Source organism: Eumetopias jubatus, unplaced genomic scaffold (genome assembly GCF_037043125.1).
Source record: "Eumetopias jubatus isolate StellerSeaLion01/CBP00866 unplaced genomic scaffold, mEumJub1_p1.0 scaffold_1, whole genome shotgun sequence".
Taxonomy (NCBI): domain Eukaryota; kingdom Metazoa; phylum Chordata; class Mammalia; order Carnivora; family Otariidae; genus Eumetopias; species Eumetopias jubatus.
Genome location: NW_028274807.1, coordinates 160,401,540 through 160,426,111, shown reverse-complemented (window position 1 = coordinate 160,426,111; position 24,572 = coordinate 160,401,540). Strand labels below are relative to the sequence as shown.

Below are 24,572 nucleotides of genomic sequence, written 5' to 3'. Positions count from 1 at the left end.
ATTTATAATTCTCACGCTGTTGCTTTTCTCCCCCCACCCTTTTAGTTACCCTCCAGCCACTTCTTTGTGACCTCTGGTTTTCACCATTCCATCCCCACACCTTATTTTGCTTCAGTATCACAAACTTGCACAGGCACTGGTAGGAAATGGCTACCTTAAATGCACTTTGAGTCTCCCACTAGTATGGAAAAACACCTGATTCACTTAATAGCAATAATCCATCCCATACTCTAGGTGTTTAATAACGGCCAGGCCTGTAAGTGATAAAGCTAAAAAGACAAGTTTTCTGCTTGCTTTCCTTTGAGGAGTTCACACTGTTTTGCATTCTCAGAGCACTTTATACTTTTCAAAGTGCTTTAATATGCATTATGCAGTAGCTCATTAGTTCCTCTTAAGAATCACGTGTGTGGGGGGGAAATGCAGAGTAATTATATTCCTGGCTTTAAAGTTAAGAGAGTTGCCTGGGGATACTTTTGATGCTTATTGAAGCTTTTTAAAGTGCCAGGCACTATTCAAGGTCCTAGGCAGACAGCCAGGAAGGGAAAGACAGAAGAGTCCCTCCCTTTATGGAGCTTATACTCTAGTGAGGGAGGCAAACGTTAACGTAGATAATGCTAGGACGGTGACTACTGCCACATTAAAGAGGGAAGAGACTCCTGGCTGAGCAAAACTGGTCTCGAGAAGGAAGCGGCTGGCTGGGCTGAGCTGTGAAGGTAGGAGCCGGCCCCATGACGACGGGAGGGAAGCGCAGTGGGTCCCACAAGTGCCAAGGGCCGGGAGGCTGCCCCCAACTCCGGCCCTCGACCTTTCTCCATTGGCCTGGCCCTAGAGCTAAGACAAGGCCCTCTACAGGGGCCCGCGTTTCCTCTGTCACCGTTACTTACAAGCTGCTGACCCCCGGCTTGAGGCACGGCCCCACTGGCTCCGCAGAGGCCGCAGGGATGGCGCCGCAACCTGGCCTTGTGGCCGCGCGGATCGGGCCAGTCTGGCCGGGGCGGGGCAGCTAGCGGGCTTGACCAGCGGGCACTGCCCAATATGGGCCTGTGCAGGCCTGACGATATAAATAGACCGCGCTGGGAGCGCAGGGGACCGAGGGCCCGCGCCCTGCGGAGGGGGCGGGAGGGCGCTGGCAGCTCCTCTGAAGTGACAGGTGCTCGCCCTCCGCTCCCCGGGAGCCCGGGATCGGGCCGCTCTGCGCCTGCGCTAGTCGTCCAAGCGGCTCTGCGAAGGCAATCCGCAATCTGCAGGCCCGCGGGCCGCTCTGCGCCTGCGCTAGTCTTCCCGCGCGGGCCCGCGTGCCAGGGCGGCGGAAGATCTGCCCGCAGTGGGCGAGGACATAGTTTTAAAGAGCATCTGGAAATCAGATTTCTATAAATGACACATCTATCCGCTTAATCTTTTTTAAAAAATGCAAACGACCAAAACCCACTATGTGTGGGCTCACTGAATGTGGCCAGGGAATAGGGTTGCCAGATGAAATGCTAGTTAAATATAAATTTCTGATAAACAACCAACAGTTTTTAAGTATATGTCCCAAATACTGCATGGTCAATTCACATTTAATGGAATGTGGGTGCTTGTTGTTGCTTCTTTTGGGTTCCGTACTTTTATTTGCTACGTCTGGCAAGTCTGCCTGGAAAAATCAGCAGCCCCATGACCTTCGGCCTCAAGTGGGAGGTCCCCTATAAGCCCGAGAAAAGACTGGTGAGTTATGCCCAGGTTTGGGGTGGTGCAGGGAAGAGGAATGTTCCCTGGAGGGAAGTGTAACAAAATATCTACTGGGTGGATAAGGCAGTAGTATTAGGTCAGCCGGTTTAAAATAAAACAAATTTGTGGTAACAAAAAATTATCTTATGCAAATTTATTTCTTATATTCTGGAGTGCAGACGTCCAAAACTGGTATCCCTGGGGTAAAAGCAAAGTGTCTGCAGGGCTGCACTTTTTTTTTTTTTTTTTTTTGGAGGCCCTAGGGGAGAATCTGTTTCCTTGCCTTTCCAGCTTCTATTAACTGTACTCATTCTCTCTGCAGCTCATGGCCCTTTCCTCCATCTTCAAAGCCTTTGGAAAACAGCTGAGTCTTTCCCAGATTGCACTTGGTACTGATTTTTCTGCTTCCCTCTTTCCTTTATTTAAAGTGTGGTTAAATATACGTAAAATTTACCATTTACCATATACATAAAATTTTAACCATTTTTTAAAAGATTTTATTTATTTATTTGACAGAGACACAGCAAGAGAGGGAACACAAGCAGGGACAGAGGGAGAGGGAGAAGCAGACTCCCTGCTGAGCAGGGTGCCAGATACGGGGCTTGATTCCAGGACCCTGGGATCATGACCCGAGGCGAAGGCAGACGCTTAACCGACTGAGACATCCAGGTGCCCCAAAATTTTAACCATTTTTAAGTGTATAATTCAGTGGCATTGAATACATTCACAATGTTGTGCAGCCATCCCCACTAACCATTTCCAGAATTTCGTCATCAGAAAGAAAAACAGTCTCCCAAACAGCAACTCTATACCCATTAACTCCCAATTACCACCCCTACTCCCCTGCTTCCTCTCTCCTCCCAGCACCTGGAGACCTCTATTCCACTTTCTGTCTCTATGAATTTGCCTATTTCAGGTGCCTCATATAAGTAGAATCATACAGTATTTGTCCATATATGTCTGGCTTATTTTAGTTAGCATAATGTCCTCAAGATTTATCCATGTCGTGGTATGCATCCGTATTTCATTCCTTTTAAAAGTTGAATGATATTCCATTGTGTGTGTGCGTGCACATATGCGTCTATGCGTTTACACACATAGCATATTTAAAACAAAACACATTTCCCCATGTTGGTAAATAAAATTCCTTAAAGCATTTTAGAAGCTCATGTCAATCCTTGCATTCATTTATATTTACATGTACATATTAGAGTTGTTTGATAAAATTCCTGTCTCCCTTTCCCACAAACATCTCCTGATCTGTGAGCCCCATTTAGGTCCTTCTACACCTGATTCTATTCTTGCTTCGGGTTTTGTTTACCAGATGATTGTGCTAAGCTAATGAATCTTTCTCCATTTGCTCTGAAGACTGATTTCCCATGTGGCTACTTTATTTCCTCTCGTTCATTTGTTTCTAGAGGAAGTGAAATATGGTGTCAAGAGCTAGGGCTTTCTGTGGGTAGAGAGGCTAAGTTGGAAGCTGGGCTCTCAGGGACTTTAGCTGATTCTCGGATGATTCACCAGATGATTAATGATGGATTAATATTATCAAATATACTGATGTACCCAAAACTTGTTTTAGGGAACATGCTTTTTGAATAGATTATATATGAATATGTACTTTACTCAGAAGTGACTTACTGCTTCGTTTTTAGCCTTCACTTTCTTAAAATGCTGAGTTGCTTCTCCTGTATTCCTTTGGGTATATTTTGCCATTTTGGTTTAATTTATTCTTCCTTCTGGTGCCTTGAAGCTAATCTACCCTGTGCCTGGCTCCCTTCGATTGTGATTTGCCTCTGAGCAGCTTTTCCTTAATAGAGAAGTCACTTTTCTCCCCACATATCCACTTCTGTGCCATGACATTGCCACATTTTAAAGGAAAAGTACACACAGCTGAACTACTATTCCTGACACTGGTTCCCATCTTGAACTATTTTCTATCACTTGGCTTGAGCAGTTCCTTGATTAGGGAAAACCAGGCTTCTAAATGAAAAAATGAACAACCAACCTGATTATTTTAAACTTAATTTAACACGCCCCCCCCCAAAAAAAACCGTCCTGCCACAGAATGACAAATGGATACACACCAGTGGTAGCAGCTTTCTTTTCGTGGTCTTCATTCTTACTCTCCTGCTGTAGTTCTTCTGCTCTATCTTCTTGTCTATGGAGTGATATTTTTGAAATATTATCTGTTTCTTCCCACCCTCTTTCCTTCATCATATATTTCCTTATGATGCTTTGCTTCTCTATGCCGTTTCAAAGTTGAAAGTGCTCTAGGGTCATTGCCTCAGGGGTGGGGGTGGGTAGGAATCAGGACCTCAGAAAACCTGGCAGGTGGGGAATGGAAGAAACGCTCTCTTCTGATTCCAGAAGCCTCGGTTCTTTCAAGAAATAAATGAATTATTGGCATTTGTAATACATTTGGGAGGAAACCTAAATTACAGTAATGGATCTTCTTCCCGTAGTACCCCTTTCCCCAACTGAGAAACAGGGAGGTCTCTGGAGGAGAATAAAGAAGACCCATGCCATTTCAAATAAAAATAAAAAAGCATTTCTGATGTGCAAAAAAAAAGACCCATGCCCTGTTCAGCCAGACTAAGTGTGGGGTGGTTTGGCAGCCAGAACCCAAAAAAAAATAACCCCACAGCATCTTGGCCAGCGAGGGCTTCAGGTAACCATTCCAGAGGCTTGCCTATCCTCCTGGGGTCCCAGTGGTAGAGAGAGCCACCGAACCAGAGAGGCCTGTGCAGACAGGTACGTGAAGCTTCTGGCAAGACCAAGGACCTAGGGGCAACAGACTTCTTGTGGGTCTGTGCAGACAGATGACAGACATTGAGCAAGCAAAGGCACACCCCTTGGCCTGACTCCAGTGTTGGTTAGACACCCCTGCCCCCCAGAACTTAGATGTGACCCTGAGGAAAGGGAAGGTTTGGCTATCCTGGTGGCATGAGAACTTCAACTAGAACGTGTTGACACTAATAAAGTAGTATTTCACCCACACTGTAGTTTGTGGACTGTGGAAATGGAGGGCTTGACACCCGCAGAGTCTGGTGCAGAAGCATTGAGCATCCGCAGAAGTGGTTTGTCACCCTATGTGGGACAGGGTTCAGGGAGCCTGGAGATTCTTCTTTCAACTTGAGTTTCAGCAAGCAACAAGGAGCACCTTGAAAGGGAGAGGGACGAAACAAGAACCAAAGTTATCACACTGTTAATTTATGTCTTTTGTCTGTAGCTGGTTCTCTTCTCATCCTGAATGTTAGCGCCCTGAGGGGCAGGGAGTATGTCTTTCTTGTTCACTGCTGGATCCTTAGCACCTGGAAAAGTGCCTGGCACAAAGGCGGTGCTCAATAATTCTTAGGGAGTGAACAAGTAAGTGGGTCAGAACCGTTTGTTGCGGGTAGTGGAATTCAGTGTGGCTAGTGTAGGATGCCCTGGAAGCAGGCTTGGATGTTAGAGCACTGGGGGCGGTGTGTCCCAGGGCAACGGAAGAAATGCCCCCGTCGCCTGCTGCTCTGCCCCGTGAGGGCATGGACATCAGAAACTTCTACAACTGCCTCATACTCTTCCTTCACAGAGCTTGTCAGAGGACCTTGATTCACTTCCAGGTGACCTGACTCTCCTCCACCTCCAGGTGAACTGTGGGTGCCTCTGATTGACAGAAGCCGGGTCACCTCTCCACACCCTGGCTTTGAGAGAGGCTGAGAAATGGATCCTGAAGAAAAAAGTGTTTTTATACTTTCCAGCTCTCATAGTTGGAGGGTTGGAAAGGGCGAGGGTTCTAGCAATTGCAACACCTTCATTTTGATATCCTCATTGGCTGTTTTGGTCTGAAGGGCTCAGAGCATTGTTGCCTGTGGCTGTCACATGGTGTTCACCCTACAGAGCTTTGTTTTGTAGCATGTGTCCACACTTGTCATAGTTTCCCATCAAGCCCGAAAGCTCCCAGAGGCCAAGGGCTCTGTCCTGTTCACCTCTGTGGTGCATTCACGTGGCTGCCTCAGCCCCTCCGGAGAATAGATGGTCAGGGAACGTTCACTGATTTGGATGACCGAGAGGCAAGGCTGGTAAGTGACAGGAAAGTGGGGCTGGGGAATGGGACACCCGGTATCCTAACCTGGCACCACTCCTGAAGGCCTCACAGCCTCGTGTAACTCAGACTCCTGGAGGATAAAGGCAAAGTGAAGATGCATCTACTTCACGGCCAAGTTATTAGGAGTATGGGCGAGGGGAGCGAACGGATATGTAAAAGGGCTTTGATAAACTGTAAAGTAACTCAACGTCATTTTCCCTAATGAGGCATGTGATATTCACTGGAAACTCCTTTCCCCAAAGATCTTGAAAATGGGACCGAAAGCCATTTCTTCCTGGTAATATTGATCGTATCCCATCTTGAGGCAGAGATATGGACCATATTTCTTCCAGAGGCTCTTCCACTTTCAGAATCTGTCACAGGGAAGCATGGGGAAGGGAGTTCTCAGCTACTCAGCCCTGCTTTCCCCCTTCAGTGATGATAAACCATGCTCAGACAGTCCAGCCTTCAGCCTACAGGTGTTCAAGGCTGCACCCTAAATCTAGTAGATCTGAGGGGTTTTCAAAGATCATGAACTTTCTGGAAGCCAAATTTCTCTCCATACCCCAAGATTATTTCATGTTCCCCAGCAATGAAATCCTCAAATCCCGAGTATATGAATCATCAAATCTTGCTTTTTAAGCAAGTAGTTTCTCAACACAGGTATAACTAATTATTATCGTCTGTTGCATTATTATGCAGTGACCACTATTTATACACTGTGTAAGTTCAGGTATATAGGTTTTGCTGCTCTAACAACCAATTTGACTAATAGTTCCCTAACGAAAATGAAATTTCTTTTTCCTTCATGCAGAATTACAGGGAGTGAAGAAGCAGATGGGGCAGTGTGAGGCACCATAATAACTGGCCTCAGTGGTTCATGGCTTAACATAATAGAAATGATCTTTTGCTGATGCAAAGCCTGAGGCAGATATTTAGACCATCGAGGTAGCTGTCCTTCATCTAGTGGTCCAGGGACTCCAGCTGACAGTGGCCCCCCCCGAAGGCCCCCGGGTCTTCATCTCCTGGCCAGCCAGAAGGAAAGGGATGCTGTAGAGAGTACATAGCTGGTTTGTGGGTCAGGCCCAGAAGGGGTAAATCTCACTGCTCACATCCCACTGGAGAGGATGAAGGTGCATAGCTTTGAGGAAGGGTGAGAAGTGGAGTCTAGTTCCATGTCCAAAAAAAAGGGGAAAAGGATTTTGGTGGGTATCTGTGTGTCATGGACCAACTGGAAGCAGAGACACTGAGTGCAAACCAGCACTGACGAACACAGGACAATAGTTCCTACAGATTGGAAAATGGAGTTCAGAGTTAGAACAATTTGAGAAACGCTTTGTTCCATAACCCTTATTGGAGAATCAGAATGCAGAATGAAAGGTTCTGATGAATCCTGCAGTAAAGATGCAAAGCAGTTCAGGCACCTGGGGGATTCAGATAGTTAAGCGTCTGCCTTCGGCTCAGGTCATGATCCCAGGGTCCTGGGATCGAGTCCTGCATTGAGCTCCCTGCTCCTTGGGAGCCTCCTTCTCCCTTTGCCCCGCCCCCTCATGAATAAATAAATAAAATCTTAAAAAAAAAGATGCAAAGCATTTCCTAAATATTCTTGACTCTGGATCAGTGATGTGACTATGGGTCTGGGTATGATGCATGCTAAGACCCTGTGGGGCACACCTGAGAAACAGGGGTGGAAGAGGACCTCAGCCTAAGTTAAGAATATGTTCAGATAGAAGCTTTAAGTCTCTGTAAAGACAAGAACTGAGAGACATCCTTGGAAAGGGGGAGATCCCTAGTGTCAGAGAGGTGGAAGGTTATGGGATCAAGGCGGGGAGGTGGGAAGGAACCAGAAACCAAAGTGGCACAAGCACCTCTCCATCTCCCAGACCTACTAAAGACAGCTGTAAAGGAAATGACAGAGTGCTGTCACTCATGTATGTCGATGCTGTCTTCCGCCTGGCGCTCCTGCGGGGGCTCTGACTCTGTCTCCAGCAGGTGGCGGTGCCAGTGATTAGTGGGTCATGTGAGCCTTGCCGTTTGCATAATGCCTCCTGCCTAGTTCTCATTTAATCCACACGCCACCCAAGAGTGTGTGTGAGGAATAACAGGGCGGTGCCACTGGCCGGTGAGGGATGTGGCCACAGAATCCCACCCCCTCATTCCGTATCTGTTATACCAGCTGCTTCATCATCCTACTGGTTATTTTCCCTTTGCATCTTTAGATAGTCCCCAAGTGTGAAGAGAGGATCTCCTGTCGCTAGAGTTTAACAGAGCAAGGCTTTGTGACACTTTGCTAGATATCCCCCACCACCTCTTACTGTTGTGGGTTGAATTGTGTCCCCCCTATTTATGTGTGGGAGTCCTAACTCCCTGGCAACTCAGAATCTGACCTTATTTGAGATAGAGTCTGTACAGAAGTAATTAAGTTAAAATGAGGTCATTAGTGTGGGTCTTAATCCAATATGACTGGTGTCCTTATCAAAAAGGGAGACATGGGGGCGCCAGGGTGGCTCAGTTGGTTAAGCGTCTGCCTTTGGCTCAGGTCATGATCCCAGGGTCCTGGGATCAAGCCCCCACATCAGGCGTCCCTGCTTGGCTGGAAGCCTGCTTCTCCCTCTCCCTCTACTACTCCCCCTGCTTCTGCTTGCTCTCTCTTGCAAATAAATAATAAATAAAAATCTAAAAAAAAGGGGGGGGGGAAGACTTGGAGACAGACATGTATGTGTGGTCGCCCATGCAAGTGAAGTTGGTCATCTACAAGACAAGGAAAGAGGGCTGGAATGGATCCTTCCCAGTCCTCAGAAGGAACCTGCTGCCCCTGCCATCACCTTAATTTCAGTCTTCCAGCCTCCAGCACTTCGAGAAGATAAATTTCATGCTGCGGTGGTACCAGTGTGTGATGCTTTCTTACAGCAGCCCTAGAAAATAATCCACGACCCCATCCCTACCCACAAGCAGATTCAGTCTTCATTGTGAGTGGTGGTGTTCAGGTTGCTGTAAAAATGCCTGCAAGGGTTGTATTGTCTTCTGATTCATGAAGATGTTATGAACAACTTAGTCAATAGCTTTGCCAAAATCAGGACACCTTGTGCAGATGATCATTTCTTTAATTTACTTTACAAGAGAAAATGAGCTTAGCTTGACCGAATTTGCATATATTTATTTGTTTTTGTGGGGGAGTTCATACTGACTGCTAGAGATTGCAATCTTTTCTAAAATGTTCTTAGCCCATCCATTTGAAAATACATTTCAGAATTTTCCCAAGGATCAACTTCAAGTTTGTTAATCGATAATGATCATAATCCACTTTTTATCAATTGCGGCACTTGCCCATCTGGAGACTTACCAGATCTGAGTTCCTTTAGGAAGGCTGGAGACTCTCTCATCCTATTGATGAGGTTCTCCTGTCTTGGGGATTTTTCTCCTTCTTTCATTTTGAAAGAATTTCAAACATACAAAACGGTTTCAAGAATATTACAATAAATTCTCATATATCTTTCACCTAGGTTCACCAGTTATTAACTTTTTGCTGCATTTACTTTCTCTCTTGATATATATATATAATACATAGATAATTTTTTTATTCTACATATAATTGTTTTCTGAATATTTGAGAATAAACTCCAGATATCATGACCCTCTACCCCTAAACACTTATGCATATAATTTTAAGAACAGGAATATATTTTACATATCCATGGTGTGATTATCAAAATTAGAAAATTTAATATCAGTAACAAAACTGTTACTATACCTATAATCCATACTGACTTTATGCCTAAGCCCTCATGTTGCCCTTTATACAATTTCCCCCAATGCAAGAGTACATGTTGCATTTATTTATTTTTTTAAAGATTTTATTTATTTGAGAGAGAGAGGTAGCACAAGCGGGGGGTGGGGGTGGCACAGAGGGAGAGGGAGAAGAAGGCTCCCCTCTGAGCAGGGAGCCCAAAGCGGGGCTTGATCCCAGGACCCCCAAGATCATGACCTGAGCAGAAAACAAGAGTCAGGTGCTTAATCGACTGAACCACCCAGGCGCCCCTCTTCTATTTATTAATTTGTTTTCACGACCTTTTCCTTAAACCAGAACTTTCCCTTCTTTGTTCTCATTGCCAACATAGTTTTAAAAGTCTTTTGTGATGCCGTTAGCAATTTTCATCTGAATCAAACCAAACAAGGTCTCAATCTTCATGACTTAATGCTGGGGTAGAAAGTGGTTCTGCAATAAAATATCCCGTCTGGAGTTGAATCCTCATTCTATTATTTCTCTGTTGTCTCTTCCTGGACAAGTTTTCCTAATATCCTTACTTCAGTTTCCATACATACAAAAATTGTGAACTTAAGCGCTCAGCTTGCAGGACTATTGAATTGAAGAAGGTAACATGCACAGTGACAAACACATGGCACGTAGTATGTGTAAAATGATATTTCTGACTTTCCTTTCTTTCTTTCTTCTGGTTCTAGGCCATGCCTCGTATCTGTCCCTGGTATAGTGTATGCTCTCGTCCACCACTGAGATTCCCCCCTCCAGCACAGAGATAGATCCCACTGACTGATTCCACCAACTGAGTGTTAGCTGCTGAGGACCCATAGTTCAGTCCCCTCCTGGAATTGCTCTAGACCCAGAGGAGGTGTCTGGGTCAAGTTTCCCCCCTCCCTGAGGGCAGCCTGCATCCCATGACTGGTTGTTGAGGGTGTATAAAGGCCCTCATTTTGGGACAGCTTTGAAGAGCCAGCCCAGACCCAGAGCCTCCTATGGCTTATATGTCTTTCACAAGGAAGTCTCTGACCTTAGATTTAATTTCTATTGTTCATTTCTACTGAAAAATATGCCCATTATAAATATTTGATCATTACCAAAAAATTCAAGGACGTAAGTAAAAGTCCCCAAAGTCCCAATATTGTTGTGTCTTCCCATCCATCAAGGTGCATGTGTGTGTGAGCGTGGGCAGTGTATTTTACACAGGTGATATTGTGCACTGCAGGCTACGCTCTGTTGATGCCAGAGACCATTGACCCTTCCATACCCAGCCTCTCCTCCTCCCAGACTAATATCATTTAGGCACATGACTTCCCAGAGTGAAGACAGCATCTTCCAGTCTCCCTTGAAGCTAGGCACAGTCATGTGACTTTGTTCTGGCCAATGGCATGTGAGAGACCAGAGGGTGCGCGACTTCTGGGCCAGGTCCTCAAGGAGGAAGGGACATGGCTGCCTCTTGCCCTTTTTCCTTCCAAGTGATGACAGTACTAAAGAGCTTTTAGCAAAAAAACAGCAGACCCTGTTATGTCTTGATGGACTCATTTAAAAAGTTATACGTTGACTTCATTTTGTTTTGGTAGTTGGGGTTTAGATCTCCCCCACCCTCTCTGGGTGTGGGAGCCAAGAAGTTGCACTGTGCTGGGATGAAGTATGTCTAAGATGCCCAAGTGGAGATTTCGAGGATGCCATTGGATGTGTAAGTCTTGGCCCCACACAGGAAAGGACTTTCTTTCCTTCCTTTAAAACCTTTAAGCTTAGAAAATTCTACTCTCCATCCCCTATTTCAAAACTTTTTATGAATAATTGTATTTCCTCCCAGCATTTTTTGGTTTTAGTTTTTAAAAAGGGCTTCTTGGGGACGCCTGGGTGGCTCAGTCGGTTAAGCGTCTGCCTTCGACTCAGGTCATGATCCCAGATCCTGGGATCGAGTCCCACATCAAGCTCCTTGCTCAGGGGGACCCTGCTTCTCCCTCTGCCTGCAGCTCCCCCTGCTTGTACATGCGCTCTCTCTCTGACACATAAATAAAATCTTAAAAAATATAAAAAAATAAGAAGTTTTTTGTTCATTTATGAAAGTATTATATTCAATAACAAAAGTCAAGAAAATGCAAAACATTATAGAGATCACCACAGTTAAGGTGTTGGTTATATCTTTGCAGACAGAATTTGTAGTACTTATAGTAAATACTCTATTTTTCTCTTGCGTGAGATTTGTATTTGAACTTTGTTTATGGTATGTTTCACTATAGAGATTTAAATTTGTTATGTGATCAAATTTATCCATCTTTTCTCTTTTGGGCCTCTGGGATTCACATACTTAGAAGACACCTCCCCCGACACGCACACCTAAAGATTGTACAAACATCCTCCTGTTGTGTTTTCTAGTCGTCTTTTGTCTTTGGCTTTTACACTTAAATTTTAATGCCTCTGGGATCAGTCGTGTGAAAGGAGCGTGCCCCTCTTTGCCCTCAATGATGCAGTAGTTTCTCCACCACAGTTTATTCAGAATGCGTCTCTTTCTTACTAATTTGTAATGCCACCTTAGTCATAAGCTAAACTTCCCTATGTAGCTGGATCACTTTCTCGGCATTCTGTTAGCTCTCTGCCTTTCAAATCTCCACCCGCATTTGCAGCATTACCTCTCTGTTCTAATGGTTACATCTTTAGAATATGCTTTACTACCAGCAAGGGCAAATGCCCCTTCATTACATTAAAAAACATTCTCGGCTTTCCTTGCCCATCTAGTCATGACTTTTTTCTCTTTTGAAAACATTGGTTATGGAAAATTTTATGTAATCACAGTAAACTAATTGAAACTGTACCGCAGGGGCACCTGGGTGGCTCAGTTGGTTAAGCGACTGCCTTCGATTCAGGTCAGGATCCTGGAGTCCCAGGATCGAGTCCCGCATCAGGCTCCCTGCTCAGCAGGGAGTCTGCTTCTCCCTCTGCCCCTCCCCCCTCTCATGTGCTCTCTCTCTCTCATTCTATCTCTCAAATAAATAAATAAAATCCGTATCCTTTAAAAAAAAAAAAAAGAAAAAAGAAACCGTACCGCAAAGGATAACAACAACAAAAGCCTTTTGACAAGCGTAGCTCTAGACAAAAACACCATGTACTTGTTTTGATAAAGGTACACACTATTTGCCAGCGGGAATCACACTTCCTTTTCTGTAACTTGGTTTGGTGTTTTGACAGTTGATAGACATGTCAGTGACATAGATCATCACTTCTGGCGTCTGCATGGTATGGTGCAGGGAGTATACCAGAATATATGTAACTGCTTCTCACTGATCTCGTTCCATTTCAGGTCTTTTCTTTTTTTCTGTTCTCTTGTCTAGCAATTGTAAATATGGTGATGAATTTCCTTGCATGTGCAGCTTTTTGAGCTTCTAATAATTTTCTTCTTCCGATAGATTCTTAGATATGGGATTTCGTGGGCAAAAGGTGTGCATACTTTTTTTTGGTTTTATAATTTTTTGTAGTTTGTTTAAAGTTTTTATTTTAATTCCATTTAGTTAACATACAATGTTTATTAGTTTCAGGTGTACAATATAGTGATTCAACGCTTCCATACAACACCAGGTGCTTATCACCAGTGCCCTCCTTAAGAAACATCACCTGTTTCCCCCATCTCCCCCCCCACCTCTCCTGTGTTAATCATCAGGTCGTTCTCTATAGTTAAGAGTCTGTTTCTTGGTTTCTCTCTTTCTTTCTGTTTCTTGGTTTCTCTCTCGTCTTTCTCTGAATGACTGATTTCACTTAGCATTATACTCTCTAGCTCCATCCATGTCATGGTAAGTGGCAAGATTTCATTCTTTTTTTATGGCCATACATGTATGGAATGGAGTATATACATATACACACATACTATATCTTCTTTATCCATTCATCAATCGATGGACGGACACTTGGGCTGCTTCCATATTTTGGCTGTTGTAAATAATGCTGCTATAAATATAGGGGTGCATGTATCCCTGTGAATTAGTGTTTTTTTATTCTTTGGGTAAATATGCAATAGTGCGATTACTGGATTGTAGGGTAGTTGTATTTTTAATTTTTTGAGGAACCTCCATACTGTTTTCCAGAGTGGCTGCCCCAGTTTGCATTCCCACCAAGAGTGCGTGAGGGTTCCTTTTTCTCCACATCCTCACCAACACCTACCTGTTTTTTTCTTGTGTTGTTGATTTTAGCCATTTGGATAGGTATGAGGTGATATCTCATTGTAGTTTTGATGTGACTTTCCCTGATGATAAGTGATGATGAGCATCTTTTCATGTGTCTGTTGGCCAACTGCATGTCTTCTTTGGAGAAATGTCTGTTCATGTCTTATGCCAATTTTTAAATTGGGGTGTTGATTTGTATAAGTTCTTTATATGTTTTGGATACTAGCCCTTTATTGGATATGTCATTTGCAGATATCTTCTCCCATTCCATAAGTTTCCTTTTAGCTTTACTGATTGTTTCCTTCATTGTGCAGAGGCTTTTTATTTTGCTATAGTCCCAATAGTGTATTTTTGCTTTTATTTCTCTTGCCTCAAGGAGATATATCTAGAAAAAAGTTGCTATGGCCGATGTCAAAGAAGTTACTGCCTGTGCTCTCTTCTAGGATTTTAATGGTTTCAGGTCTCACATTTAGATCTTTAATCCATTTTGAATTTATTTTTATGTGGTATAAGAACGTGGTCCAGTTTCTTTATTTTGCACATCGTTATCCAGTTTTCTCAGCACCATTTGTTGAAGAAACTGTCCTTTTCCCATTGGATATTGTTACCGTGTGCACACTTTGCCCTCAGGGTTTGTACCCGCAGCCTGCACACACAGGGTGTGAGAGTACCCAACGTCTACATCTTGGCCAGTGCCAGCCCTTGTGATCTTTCCTCTGCTCTATTCTGTTAGGCGAGAATTATTATCCTGTTTTTATTTTTGCTTTGTATTGTTAACAAAGTTGAACATCTTTGCATATGATTACTGTTCATTTGTATTCTTTTGTAACTTTTCTTGCCCAATTTCTTTGCCTAGTTTCCTTTTATGGGTTTGCTTTATTTTATTATTGGCTTATTTAAGGCTTGGATAGAAATGATATCAAACATTAATTTTTTTCCCTGTAATGTATTATAAATATTCTCCCCTCCCCCTTTGTCTTTCAACTTTACGGATTTTTTAAAAGTTCTGTTGCTTTCTGGGTTTTGCAATATGGTTAGAAATGTTTTTCCCCAATCCCAAGATATTTTTAAAAATGCATCAATATTTCTTCTAGTGTGTTTATGGCTTTGTCTACTTAAAATCTTTAAATTTTTGACCCATTTGGGATTTATTTTGGTGTCAAGAATGACGTGGGGATCCAGATTTATTATTATTTTTTCCCAAGTGTTGAGTTAGTTATTCCAATTCTATTTATTGATCATTCCATCTGGAGTGTTCTGATTTGAAATTCTAACTTTCTCCTATATCAAATTTCCTTACTTACTTCTGTCCATTTCTGTACTCTCTTTTTTCCTACTGGGCTGTCTGTTTGTCCTGTCACAGTAACATAATACTTTAATTCCCCTAGCTTTATAATATTCTTTAACTCATGCTAGGATAAGTTTCTCTTCATTTTCAATATTTTCTTGACTATCTTTATCTACTTCATTTTAGCATCATTTTGTCTGGTGTCCAAGAAAAAGCACTCTGTAATGTTATTTAGAATTGCAAAAAAGCCCAATATATTATTTGGGGAAACAAAATAATTTTACCATATTGGGTATTTTATCCAAGATTCAGATATGACGTCATGGAACACTACATCAAAAACTAATGATGTAGGGGCGCCTGGGTGGCTCAGTTGGTTAAACAACTGCTTTTGGCTCAGGTCATGATCCTGGAGTCTCAGGATCGAGTCCCGCATCGGGCTCCCTGAGTCTGCTTCTCCCTCTGACCTTTCCCCCTCTCATGTGCTCTCTCTCTCATTCTCTCTCTCTCAAATAAATAGATAAATAAAATTTAAAAAAAATCCTCAACTTCCTTTAAAAAAAAACTAATGATGTAATGTATGGTGATTAACATAACAATAAAAAATTTAAAAAAAGATTCAGATATGACGTTCTATTCGTTGGAGCTTTCCATGATGTCCCTTGATAGCATTATTTTTCTCTTCATGAAAAATGCCTCTAGTTCTTGGCCTGGGTGGACCTCACTGAGGGGCACACACCATGTGTCATGCACCTTAGAAAAAATTTAAGACTTTTAAGGGCAATTTGGACTATCACTGATTTTTCCATACGTGCAGACTTTAGAACCCAACCCATGAGAGCACAAGATCATGCGTGCTGTTCAAATGACCACTGGAGGGCCAAGTGGGCTAGAGGTATTTTCATTCTCGTTTTTATTCTTGTGTTTGTTTATATTGAAATAACTAAATTAAACTGAGTACCATTGAGGAAAATAGTGCTCTATTTGGTTACCATTTAATCCGAAGCACTTACATAGTTTTTGGTGCAATATGATTTGCCATGATTGACTCAGTGTTTCCCCTTTGGTTTCCGGGAGCTCGCTGCAGAGATACTGTGACTTCTGAGGGCAGGTGTCTGTTAAATGTTGAACCTGTGCAAATTTGCTATACTCCGAGTGAGTCCATGTGCAGCTCTGGCATATGATCAGGTTGTAAGACTCAAGATACTGCTTTTTACCCATAAGAGTTAAAGGGTGTCCTGTAACCTTGGCCAGTGCCAAAAAAAAATCCAGCGTTCCTTGGAACACTTCAAAACTTTTCCTTATTAGTGCAGGCCCAGTCACAAGCTTCCCTCAAAGACCCAGTGTTGGGGGTGAATAGCAAGATAACCGTGGACTCTTTTAGAGACCTGTGAGACTTTGTTCAACTGAAAAAAGCGTTTTCGCTGTAATTATTTCTGACCTGCTTAGTGGTTTCCTACCCGCCCCCTGCCTTGATCCTTTATTCCCTTCAAGTGTGCTAGAGCCATAAAAAGGTTACCAAGGAGTGTGGGGGGGGGGTAGTTAATTTAGATCCAGGAAGGTGGGATTTAAATATAACTGTGTAGCTGACAAAATGATTTATTACTTTGTAGGTCATTGGAAAAGAGCAGAATTTCTCAAACTGTGTTCCATGGGCTGATATTAATCATACAAATGCCCTAAGCACAAAAAGTTCTCAGGGTTCCGGGGCCAAGTTGGCTTAGGAAATGCTGCCTGCTAATTCCCCACTCAGAACTCTACAATGTGCATTAGCATATTAAAAGTTCTGAGAAGTACAGCAGCAAAGAATCCAGTTTTAATTCGCTGAGTGATTAAGCAAGTATATTAGTGCAAGGGATAGTTTCCTTTTAGGCCAAACAGGTTTCCCTTAACACCAACTTTGGAAGGGCTAGAGGAGATTTAAGGGAATTTTACTCCCTCTTTTGTCAGAGGGTTCCAGCAGCCCTTTAAAATGTGTGTCAGTGTCAGAATACTAGAGCTAGATTTTATTTATTTTTTTAAGATTTTTTATTTATTTGACAGAGAGAGACACAGCGAGAGAGGGAACACAAGCAGGGGGAGTGGGAGAGGGAGAAACAGGCTTCCTGCGGAGCAGGAAGCCCGATGCGGGGCTCGATCCCAGGACCCTGGGATCATGACCTGAGCTGAAGGCAGATACTTAACGACTGAGCCACCCAGGTGCCCCTAGAGCTAGATTTTAAATGAAATGCAATCAAAATCAAATTCCACTGAAATATAACTTTGCTTATTTATTCATAACATCAGTGGTGTACTTAAGTGCATTAGATACAATAAATGGTGGACCTTTTAACTCATGTAACACTTTCAGAAAATGACCTAATGTATTCATTGATTATTCAAATAATAGGTATTAAAGGACTTCTGAATCATTAGCACTGTGCTGAGAGCGGCGAGATATTTTAGAGTCTAGCAGTGGTAAGGAATAAGAGAACTTGGAGAAGACAGGAGACCCATATCGTTTGTGTGGCTCCTGGCTATCCTTGGGCAGAATTCAGTCACCAGCTTTCAGTGGCTGTGGGAGGAGCAGTTCCAGCTTGAGCCTGAGAGGGGAGGTGGCGCCAGCTGGAAAGTAGGTCACCTTTTTTCACTGGGGCTCTTGAGGGTTTTGCCAGGGACACTGACACTCACAAACGAAATTCTGACATGTGTCAGTTAGTTTGCAATGATAACATGGCTGCATAACAAACCACCTCAAAACTCAGTCGCTTAAACCGGTATTATATTTATTACTGCAGGTTGCCTTGGGGTGATCTGATCTAGGCTCAGCAGGTGTCCCTGCCCCAGACTGTGGCAGCCGGGGCTGCTCTGCTTCCTACTTCCCGTCTGTGAGTCAGCTGGAGCATCTCTGTTTACATGTCTCTCATCTTCTTTGGGCCAACGGACTCCCCAGGAATGTTCTTCGCATGAATATGACAGAGGCAAAGATGGCAAGCCTAACCATGCAAGCACTTTCAAGCCTCTGCTTGCACCTCATCTGCTAACATCCCCTCGACCAACGCATGTCAAAGGATGGGAAACTATACCTGGCTCCTTTTGGGTGGATGTTACATAGCGACGGGTGTGGATGTCTACTCTTGTACCAGGGAACAAGTAAATAACTAGAGCAGTAGTCTAGTCTGACACATCGTGGGAAGGACCCCTTCTAGGACCCCAGGCTGAGGATGCCAGCTCCCCTTCAGGAATGTAAATTCCACTTAGGGCCTCTGATACCTCAGTTCTGGCTCCTGGATATGAAAAAGTCTGTCTGCAGACACATGAAAAAGTGCTCAACATCACTCGGCATCAGGGAAATCCAAATCAAAACCTCCATGAGATACCACCTCACACCAGTCAGAATGGCTAAAATTAACAAGTCAGGAAACGACAGATGTTGGCGGGGATGTGGAGAAAGGGGAACCCTCCTACACTGTTGGTGGGAATGCAGGCTGGTGCAACCCCTCTGGAAAACAGTATGGAGGTTCCTCAAAAAGTTGAAAATAGAGCTATCATACGCTCCAGCAATTGCACTACTGGGTATTTACCACAAAGATACAAATGTAGGGATCCGAAGGGGTACGTGCACCCCAATGTTTATAGCAGCAATGTCCACAATAGCCAAACTGTGGAAAGAGCCAAGATGTCCATCGACAGATGAATGGATAAAGAAGATGTGGTATATATACACAATGGAATATTATGCAGCCATCAAAAGGAATGAGATCTTGCCATTTGCAACGACGTGGATGGAACTGGAGGGTGTTATGCTTAGTGAAATAAGTCAATCAGAGAAAGACATGTATCATATGACCTCACTGATATGAGGAATTCTTAATCTCAGGAACAAACTGAGTGTTACTGGAGTGGTTGGGGGTGGGAGGGATGGGGTGGCTGGGTGATAGACATTGGGGAGGGTATGTGCTACGGTGAGCGCTGTGAATTGTGCAAGACTGTTGAATCACAGATCTGTACTTCTGAAACAAATAACGCAACATATTTTAAGAAAAAAGAAAAAGAAGAAGATAGCAGGAGAGGAAGAATGAAGGGGAGTAAGTCAGAGGGGGAGACGAACCAGGAGAGATGATGGACTCTGAAAAACAAACTGAGGGTTCTAGAGGGGAGGAGGGTAGGGGGATGGGTTAGCCTGGTGATGGGTATTAAAGAGGGCACGTTCTGCATGGAGCACTGGGTGTTATGAACAAACAATGAATCATGGAACACTACACCAAAACAAATGATGTGATATATGGTGATTAACATAACAATAAAAAATTAAAAAAAAGATGTGGTATATATACACAATGGAATATTATGCAGCCATCAAAAGGAATGAGATCTTGCCATTTGCAATGACATGGATGGAACTGGAGGGTGTTATGCTGAGTGAAATAAGTCAATCAGAGAAAGACATGTATCATATGACCTCATTGATATGAGGAATTCTTAATCTCAGGAAACAAACTGAGGGTTGCTGGAGCGGTGGGGGGGGTGGGAGGGATGGGGTGGCTGGGTGATAGACATTGGGGAGGGTATGTGCTATGGTGAGCGCTGTGAATTGTGCAAGACTGTTGAATCACTGATCTGTACTTCTGAAACAAATAATGCAATATATGTTAAAAAAAAAAAAAGAAGAAGATAGCAGGAGGGGAAGAATGAAGGGGAGTAAGTCAGAGGGGGAGACGAACCAGGAGAGATGATGGACTCTGAAAAACAAACTGAGGGTTCTAGAGGGGAGGAGGGTGGGAGGATCGGTTAGCCTGGTGATGGGTATTAAAGAGGGCACGTTCTGCGTGGAGCACTGGGTATTATGCACAACAATGAATCATGGAACACTACATCACAAACTAATGATGTAATGTATGGTGATTAACATAACAATAAAAAATTAAAAAAAAAGTCTGTCTGCATCCAGTGAGACCCAAGGGCTGGCAGCTGACTTTGAATAACATATAGCAGCCTTGGGCGCCTGGGTGGCTCGGTTGGTTAAGCAACTGCCTTTGGCTCGGGTCGTGATCCTGGAGTCCCGGGATCGAGTCCCACGTTGGGCTCCCTGCTCAGCGGGGAGTCTGCTTCTCCCTCTGACCCTCTTCCCTCTCGTGCTCTCTATCGCTCATTCTCTCTCAAATAAATAAATAAAATCTTTAAAAAAAAAAACAAAACATAGAGCAGCCTGGGAACAGAAGTTTGGCCAGATGAGCAGGCTGATCCCCAGCCCATATATTCTAGACACATCCTCCTCCTTCTCAGACTCAGGCCCTGGCTGCAGCCAGCATATACAGTGCCTTTGTGCAGACTGGAAGCAGGTAGCTCATGAGACCCTCTTCAGGGAGCCACTGGAGGATGAGTTCCAACCAGCCAAGAGATGGCAGAGGAAACTTCACAAAAGGATTGAATGTTGGAAATATTTGACAAGAGACATAAGGCAAAAGCAAAGAAGGGGACAAGATGAATGGAATAGAGTGTGGGGTAGACCGTGCAAAATGGCCTCTCTTCCGCACTGACTCTGGGCTTCGCCACATGACTTGTTTGGTCAATGGAGTGATAGTAGATGTAGTATAAGCAGAGACTTGAAAAGCACTTGGGTGTTGGGACTTGCCTCTCTTGCTGCTGGAAGCCCTTCTGTGGCCATCTGAACAAGCCCAGGCTAGCCTGCTGGATGATTAGAGGTGTATTGCTGTTGCCTCAGCTGACATCCAGCCACTGCCAGACCCCTGAGTGAGGCCCCTCAGGACCAGTCTTGCTGTCAACCCCTTAACTAGACCACGCGGCCAAGCTGACCCAGAGGAGCTAGCTGCTTAGCCAACCCACAGGACTATGACAAATAATGAATGTTCACTGCTTTGAGCCTCTCCATTCTGAGGTGTTTTGTTAAACAGAGAGAGCTAAATGATACATAATGTAATTGTTGTATGCCCTGGCAATGAACAAATAAGATGGAGTAAGTTTTTGGATTGCCTTGCCTTTAATGCTGACAGATCGCGTTGTCCAAATTTAAGAATATTTAAGAATAAAAAGATAAACTATAAGAAAAACAGTATTATTGACGAAAATTGGGTAGGAAAAGATAGGAAGAGGTGAAGGAAGAAGAGACAGAAGCTGATTCTATTGTTCACTTTTTAGACAAGACAAAGAAGACATTACAGGTGTTATATAAACATATAAATGTAGAGATAAGCACTAGAGCAGAATACAAATCTTCCTTAATAGATGAAGCACTGCAATAAAAGGTAGAGAAAATACATCACATTATATATTAAAATATATACCAAATTTTATTAGATCTTAAGACTGTATCGATTGTAAGATCACTATTATTTTAATCATCACTGTTGCCAATGAAACCACAAAGCACCATCAGTTGTAAGACACATCCCAATTCCAAAGATGTTAAAATGGGGGAAAAAGTGACCAGGCATTGCTACAATGCAGCATCTAAAAACAGAAAACATCGTATAAAATATGACAAAACTGAGACCAAACATATGTCAAACTAACAAATGTAAATATAATTCTCCCATTAGAAGAAAAAGATCTTCAGACTGGATCACAAAGCAAAATAGAAAAACTAAAACTAAAAGCCATTTGTAACAACACAGATGGACCTAGAGGGGGTTATGCTAAGTGAAATAAGTCAGACAGAGAAAGGCAAGTAACACATGATTTCACTCCTCTGTGGAATTTAAGAAACAAAACAAATCAACAAACAAAGGAAAAAAGAGGCAAAAAAAAACCCAGACTCTCAAATGCAGAGAACAAACGGATGGTTGCCAGAGAGGAGGTGGGTGGGAGGAGGGGTGAAGTAGGTGAAGGGGATTTAGCGTATGATGATGAGCACTGAGTAATGTACAGAATTGTTGAATCAAAAGAAAGCATATAGACAAAGATACACCAGCAGAAAAATGAACTGTGTGTGTGTGGGGGGGTCATCATAATCCTAATATAAAACAAGGTAAAGTTCAGGCCCCAAAGTATTGAATAAGACAAAAGCTGGCACTTTATTATGCCACAGAACACCATGGAAATACAGCAGTTACACACATCTATGCATCAAATCGTAGCATCTTTTATTAAGCATAAACTAAGGAGACATAAGGAGAAATACACAAAACGCACCGATCATAGACCTTAACTCATTTATTTCAGTGGAAGACAGATAAAGCTGACAAAAAATTGTTATATCAACTCCATTAAATATTTGATAGCCATTGCAAATGAAGATTATATAGTTCTAGAGGAAAAGTATACAACGTATGAGAAAAAATACATCCCACGTGTGTAACTGTGTTATCTCATTATAACCTGCAAATTGGGTGTTTAGAGGTGAGTAAAATTGGAAGAGCCATAAGGGAAGCGTGATTCATTGTTTGAGCAAAAAGAATTGAGAGTCTGTAGATTTTAGCAAGTAGTTTTGATGATTTCAGTATTTTAAAGAAAATGCTAAGTAATTATTTAGCATAAATCTGTATAGTCCTTATAGAGAACATCTACAGCAACACTGGCCCATTGAGGGTATGTGTAGAGACATCCAAACAGGAAATACAGTCATTTATGAATTCATTCATATCATATGACTAACTCCAGAGCATCTGACTTAAAACCAAATTTAAAAGGTTAGACTTAACAAAGGCAGTGTAATCAGGACACTGAGTGAGACATTTGCTGGTTGTTCTCTGTGCTCTAAACATTAGCTTTGACACGTGAAAAATACTTCCCACCAACTATTCTTCCACTGCAATCTGTAACACTTAGCTAAAAGAACGTCAATATCTGAAACAAATAATATTAAGTTCCCAAAGAATTATAGATTTCCAGGGGCGTGGGATGGGAAGGGAAGAAGGGTACGATAATGGAATTCTGAGAATCATTGGTTTCAAACAAGGAAACTAAGACAACTCGGATTGTTTAAATGACTCACCTATGGTTACGCAGCTAGGTAGAAGCAGGTTTGAGATTAGAACAAAATTACTGCTTTCCAGAAAGAAAAATGTTAAGTTTCTTCCAGCTCTGCCACCTGAATACTCATTAGACTTAGAACCCACCATAGTTTAAGATAAATGTTACATTTCATGTGTTATACTATGTACGTGTTAGTGTGTCCATACAGTTTTGATTTTCTGAACCTGTAAGAAGTCTTGCATGGAAGTCTCATACCTTAGGATTTCATATGGCACTTTATTATGCCATATGAAACATTGGCACAACATTGTGTCAATACAGTAGCAGACTTTGTCATCCGTTCTCTCTTGTGGCCACGGTCCCCTTGCTCATGGCAGCTGTTTCGCCGAGCTCGTTTCCTGACTTGGAATGTGCCCAGTCAGCTGTGGAAAACAAAACCCAAGAAGCACAAAATTTAACAGTTGCATACATTTATTTAAAAATAACAATGCGTGCAGGGCTTCTTATGTTAAAAATCTTCTGTACACATGTTTCAAAGCCAAAGTGCACCGAATTTCCAAAATAAAGCTTGTAGAAATATAAGCAGGCGGGAATGCACTCAGCAAGCTGATGGTTCCCAAAGCCAGATGTGAAGCTAGAATGCTGTGGAGAGATGCAACAGTGGTTTCTGAGTTAAACAAATTTTCAAAAACAGTAAACAGGGTGAATGGATAAGATCTCGGGTCAACAGAGGGAACCAGGGAAGAATCTAAGAATCGAAGCGTGGCCCGTGAAAGGAAGGCTTTGGGATGAATGCTTAAAGATTTGGGTTATATATATTTATTCAAAAATATATTTTTGAATATAAGTATTCAAAAATACTTTAAAGCACCTGTAGTGTGCCCAGTATTGCATAGAATAGGTTGTTAATGTTGTCAATTGTCTATATGTTTATTTCCATTTTATAGATTCTTTGTCACAAATCTTCAATCCCAGTATTGGTCAGCTACAGCAGGTGCCCAGAATATTCCTGGGACCTTCCTGACTGCCTACTTGGAACATGCCTTTTTTTTTTTTTTTTTAAGATTTTATCTGTTCATTTGAGAGAGAGAGCGAGGGAGAGGGAGAGCGCGTGCACATGAGTCGGGGGAGGGGCAGAGGGAGAGCCAGACTCCCTGCTGAGCAGGGAGCTTGATGTGGGGCTCGATCTAGGACCCTGGGATCATGACTTGATTCAGTACCACCTCAAGTGTAAGATCTATCTATCTATCTATATATAGAATCTATCTGTTTTCCTGTTTTGCGTTGAAGAGCTGTTTTGAGTTTTGAATTGTCATCGCTGTTCCTCTATTAGGGTATATTATCCAGAGGATTTTCTGCCTTGTTAAAGAGCAATACAAGCCAACAGCTCTTCAGGGGTTTCTAATCTCTCATGTTGTATTTGCCTTTCAATAGAATATATTCCTCTGTTTAGAAGCCATTGTCCTGTTTCACATTATGTTATATGATCTTTGTGTTTTGAGACGCTTTTGAGCTTTTATCTTGAATTTCACTTTCCTCCAAACAATGGCCATTTTGTAATTCCTCTATCTCAGGAAAGGCTCAGAATGGACGGAGAGGGGGAAAAAGGATAGAGTGTCAACTGGAATGGGACCAGCTGTAGGGCCTGCTGGTGAGAAAGAGGAGACTAGGACC

The 24,572-nt window shown here is 42.8% G+C and overlaps 1 long non-coding RNA gene across 1 annotated transcript in view; it reads left to right on the top strand.

The window, feature by feature from the left end:
• Window positions 1–24,572, top strand: part of LOC114207792 (uncharacterized) — an 89,576-nt gene that overhangs the window by 43,654 nt on the left and 21,350 nt on the right. The gene's annotated exons all lie outside the window — the stretch shown is intronic.